This window comes from Peromyscus eremicus, chromosome 2 (genome assembly GCF_949786415.1).
Source record: "Peromyscus eremicus chromosome 2, PerEre_H2_v1, whole genome shotgun sequence".
Taxonomy (NCBI): domain Eukaryota; kingdom Metazoa; phylum Chordata; class Mammalia; order Rodentia; family Cricetidae; genus Peromyscus; species Peromyscus eremicus.
In genome coordinates this window covers 6,174,104-6,180,103 of record NC_081417.1, presented here as the reverse complement: position 1 = coordinate 6,180,103, position 6,000 = coordinate 6,174,104, and positions in this window count along the sequence as shown.

The window sequence follows — 6,000 nt, the reverse complement described above, 5'->3', positions numbered from 1 at the left end:
AAGAGGAGAAATCTAAGCACATGATTTCAACAGGTGACTGGGAGCAAGTTGGATGTGCCATACTAAGGATAGGTAACTGAGCCACGTGACAGAATACAGATTAAAATATATAGGTTAATTTAGTTATAAGAGCTAGTTGGGGAAAAGCCTAAAAGCTAAGGCCAAGATTTCATAATTGATAAGAGGTATCTAGGTTATTATTTGTGGGCTGAAGGTTCAAAGATAGTCCAACAAGTAAGCTTGATACATTGTCTCTTCATGATGGTGCTGGCTAGAGTCACTGGAGAGGAGGAAGCCTTACCTGAGAAAATACCTCCATAAGATCATGCTGTCAGCAAACTTGTGTGGCAGTGGTTCTCAACCTATGGGTTGAGACCACCTTGGGGACTGACCCTTTTACAGGGGTAGCCTAATATTACTTAATACCAGAAAACACAGATATTTACATTATGATTCATAGAAGTAGCAAAATTGGTTATGCAGTAGAAATGGAAACAATTTTATGGTTCGGGGTCACCACAATATGAGGAGCTGTATGTATTAAAGGATTTCAGTATTAGTAATATTGAGAACCACTCCTTTGGGGCATTTTTTAATTAGTGATTATTGGGGGAGGGCTCAGACAATTGTGGGTGGTTCCATCTCTGGGATGATGGTCCTGGGTTCCATAAGAAAGAGAGCTGAGCAAGCTATGAGGAGCAAGCCAGTAAGGAGTAGTCCTCCACCACCTCTGCAATGGCTACTGCCCCCAGGTTCCTGCCCTGCCTGAGTTCCTGCCTTGGCTTCTCTCAGTGGATTATGATTCAGGATATGTAAACCAAATCAACCCTTGCTTCCCAAGTTGCTTTTGCTTTTGCTGTTTCATCACAGCAGTAACAACCCTCACTAGACAATGATAAGTTTTTAACCTGCTAACTCTTTCTGAGGAGCCTGTCCATTCCTATTAACTGACAGTAACACTGAGCTAAGAAAAACATCTTCTCAAGTCTCTTTCCAAAGAATATTGCTCCAGGCAAATAAGAATCACAAAAACTGTTAGAATGAAAAGAAAAGAAAGCAGTGTTAGCTTTCCTGAAATAATTTTCCTGAGATATTTACATTTTTCTCAGCCTTCCTATTGATTTCCATTACTCATAAATACAGTCATTTTATATTAGCAAATCATGTTTCTGTGAGCTTGTCCTGACCTAGGCATAGAGCTCCAGAAAGAAAATGGTAAATGTAATGAAAATTCCCAGTTTCCAAGAATTCTTTCAAAACAGGAGAAATGGTTGAAGATCACAGCACCAGGACAGAGCCATTCAAGCCTAGCTTCTGCTCACTTGTCCATTTTCCTTCCTCTCACAGACAGGAGCCCAGGCTCAGTAAGGCTCCATCCCCATAATCTTGTTGACAAGGAAGGCTGCAGCTTCCTGGAGGGCCTATGTGTCATTTATGTTCAGAAGCTTCTTGTTCATTTAATGTTTTAATTCACACATTCACTCATTCTTTACTTGATGGTCACAATGATTCCAAGCAGTCAAGCAACATGCAAAGACTTGCACTTACTCCTACCCTCTTAGCCTTCATTCCTATGCTCTTATGCAACAGATAATCTTTTCTTCATTTTAAACTGTTTCTATAGCTGATTTTTCTATTTAATCATGAGATAAACATAGATTTTTTTAAAGGTGTAAAATGTGCTTGGTAAGAAATCAAATATGTTCTTAAAATGACATGGGATATTGGTGAGCCTGGAAAACAGGAATGAGTTTCTAATACACTGTACAATATAGATTGACATTGAGATATATTTTGGGCATGGTTTTTTACTTTTGAAAGTAAAATTACATTATTTTCTCCTTTCCCTTTCCTTTCTCCAACCTTTGTTTCTCTCAACTTCATGCCCTTGTTTTCTTAAATTGTTGGTTAAAGATACAACCTGCTTAGTTTGCATAATGTTACCTACAGGTATATGATCTTAGAGGTGATCATTTGGTATTGGAAAACTAATTGAGGGGCTCTTCCCTGGAGAAGAACATTTTCCACACTCTAAGCTTTTCGTTTCCCATAGTTCTCAGCATCACTGATTCTTTATGCATAGTGAAAGAAGACAGTGATAAAAGACAAATGATTTAAATTTTTAATTTACAAGAAAAGTCCAGAACTGATCTGATAGAAAGTAGATTGGAGATTACCAAGTACTGAAGGAATGGGAGAACAGAGGAGTGTCAAATGGACACAGTGCTTATGTTTGGGATGATGGAAGTTCAGGAAGTGGTGTTAATGTCTGCACAGCCCTGTCAATATGCTCAATGCCACTGGATTATATTTTTACCATGGGCAAACCTATAAAATGTATTTTAAATGATCACATATGAGCAGTGTAAATAATAATTTTACAGCTTAAACACAGCCACAATCAAAATTCCAACTCAATTTTTCACAGAGAGTGAAAGAAATCTTAAATTTCATTTAGAAACACACACACACACACACACACACACACACACACACACACAAATCACACAAATACCAGGATACCCAAAATAATACTGGACAATAAAAGAATTGCTAAAAGTATCACTCCCTCTGATTTTAACTTATACTGTAGAGTTACAATTATAAAAACAGCATGGCATTGACATGAAAACAAACATGTTGATTCCTGGAATAAAGCTGAGGATATAAATCCGTACAGCCATGGATACCTGCTGCCGCTCTCATTGTTGTTTATTTTACTTTCAACATGACACATAATTTAATAGCAAGGTTTTTAACAACTAGTTACACACTTGTTAAGGTATTCCAATATAAAAATGTTCAGAGCGTAATCTTGTGTGTTTTAACTTAAATTGAACCATCCAGCCCTTTTGTCTTGGGGTTATGCAATAGTTCTCCCCTGGAGAGGAAAACTCTTCAGCTAATTGATGAAATTTAATTGATGATATCAAAAACAACTAAGTTTCATAATTAGCTGAGCCAATAATACTATCATGACACTCTTTCTGGGTCTAGGCTTTGAGCACCTTTATTATTTGTCCTGGAAGTCCTAAAGGCCAAACTCTTCAACAGCATTTGGAAACTGCCTCCTCTGGTTTTTGTTGGTTGACACAAATGTAGACATATCAGGAAGAGAAAATATCAATAGAGGAACTGACTCCATCAGATTGTTCTGTGGGGATATTTTCTTGATTAACAATAATAATGTGTGAAGGCCCATCCCACTTATATGTATATATAACAAATATATATATATATATATATATATATATATATATATATATATAATTTATTAGAGAGATTATAGGCTGTGGACTGAGTAGTTCAACAATGGATGCTTCCTGCTGGAAAAGTCAAGGATCTGAAAGTTGTTCAGTCCAAGCGATTGGATGTATCTGAAGTCCCAATCTGATTCTGGACTCCCAAAGAGTTCCTAGAGAGCTGCTGATCCCCACTCTCTGTTGGAATCTGGAAGAAGTAGCTTCTAACACCAGCAAACAAATTCCTGAGGGTTTGCTAGTGAGAGTCAGGTAAGCAGACAAGAAGCAAAAGTTCATTCTTCCATTTTCTTTCATGTAGGTTACTTCCAGAAGCTGTGGCCTGCTTTGGGATGGGTCTTCTCATTTCAAATGATCCAATCAAGAAAATCCTTCACAAGTATGCTCAGGTATTTGGGTTTTAGTTGATTACAAAAGTAGTCAAGTTGACAACTAAGATTACCCTTACAGACCCCATCTGCATGTGTTCTCTCAAGCTGTTTTCAAGTTCTTCATGATCTTTGTTTTTCATAGTTTTACTACATTGTCTTTATGATGTTAATTTACTTTAATGTCTTCAATTAGAGATTTGTTGATCCTCTGGAAATTTAGAAGTCAGCAGCAGGATCAGCATTTCTGGAAACTTCTCAATCATTAACTCTTCAGATATTGTCTCTGTCCAATTTGTATGTTCTCTCTATCAATTCGGTTGGATATGTTACTGTCTTAGTTAGGGTTTCTATTTCTGTGATGAAGCATCATGACCAAAAAGTAAGTGGAGGAGGAAAGGGTTTATTTGGCTTATACTTCCATATCACTGTTCATCATCAGATGCAGGAACCTAGAGGCAGGAGCTTATGCAGAATCCCTGGAGGGGTGATGTTTACTGGTTTGCTTTACATGGTTTTCTCATCCTGCTTTGGTATAGAACCCAGGACCACCACCCCAAGGATGACACTACACACAATGAGCTGGGTTCCCTCTATCAACTAATTAAGAAAATGCCCTACAGGATTGCTTACAGCCCAACCTTATGGAGGCATTATTTCAATTGAAGTTCCTTTCTGATGATTCTAGCTTCTGTCAAGTTAACATAAAACTGGCCAGGTCAGTACAATTGTCATGTCATCTTCTTAAAATCTTATCAACACATATCATTTTCTTTTTTTTTCTACTGCATTCTGTAAATTTTTTCTGATGTATACTTTGGTTAAAAAGTTGTCTTTTCAACTGAACTTAATTTGCTGATATTTCTGCAAGAACTAGGCTTCAATTTTCAGGATTCCATTTTTTAATTTGCAAAAGTCCTGTTTTGTTGGTTTTCTCTTCAGCCTAGTAGATTAATTTTATTGTTTTTACATTCCAGCAGATATTTTATAGGCTTCTGAATGGGTTTTTTTTTTTGGTGTTTGGTTTCAAATGTAATTATTGTTATTGTTATTATTATTATTATTATTATTATTACTATTATTGGATATGTATTGATCTATGGATATAATGATAAGTCATTACAAGTCTGTTTAATACTATGCTCATCTAGTAGACTAGTAACAGTATATTCCCCCCTAGGGACTATGCCCTGTCTAGCCACAGGCTCTTTACCCAATAATGGTGCCAGGTATGGTTTTCATCTTGTGGAGTGAGTTTTAAGTCCACTCAGAAAGTTGATGACTACTTCTATGATGCATGTCTTGTGGTTCATAGCATACTTAGGTTGAGGATTACTTTTCTTCTCCAGTAGTGTGCACATTACCCTTCAGCATTATGAAAGCTAGCAAGCAATAGGGATGAAGTTTTCAGGTGAATACTACCTTGCTATCTCCACATTTAAGAGGTTTTCAGTAATAAGAGCTTACTATCAAGTTATGAGGGGTAACCAGGAGCATCGGTTATAGCCTATAATGTTTGGGGGTATATGGGACTTCCCTGGCCACAACTTCAAATGAAGTAAACCATTTCTTGCTCTGGGCTTCTTATGTTAGTCTATAGTGTCTAGTTTGGGTACTGTCTCCCTGCTGTAGGGTATCTCCATTTTAACTCTTTCTACAAAAATATTAGGAAGCTTCTATAGTAGTATGTCGATTTCTATATTAATTTGTGAAATAAATGTAGTGTTATTTGTCCCTTACTACAGTCCCTCCTCTATCTTGTTCTCATATCCTACATGCCAATAACCCTCCTGTTCCATTATTTCCCCTTAAGCCTTTAAACCTCTACATTTATCTAGCTTCCCTTGAAAACCACCGACACCTGCCATGGCACTTTTGTAATTTTATGACCTCTATGGATACTATAAATGAAACACATACATATCTGAAGATTCAAAGCAAACTAACATCTACAAATGAAGGAGAATATTTGACATCTGTCTTACAAAGTCTCAGTTACTTTACTCTCACACATTGGGCACCGTATATAGATGGAAGTTTTCATATGTCCCATCAGGTCCCAGAGCCACTCAGTCCCAAGTAAATACACAGAAGCTTGCTTTTAATTACAAATTGTATGGCCTATGACTCAGGCTTCTTGCTAGATAGCTCTTTCATTTTAAATTAACCCATTTCTATTAATCTATATGTTGCCATGTGGTCGTGGCATTACCGATCTGCTGGCATCTTGTTGCTCCTTGAGTGGCATGCTGGCATCTCTTCTGACTCTACCCTTCTTTTTCCCCATCTTCATTTTGAATGTACAGCCTAACCTTATTCTGTCATGCAGTTGGCCAAACAGCTTTATTTATCAACCAATGAGAGCAACCCAT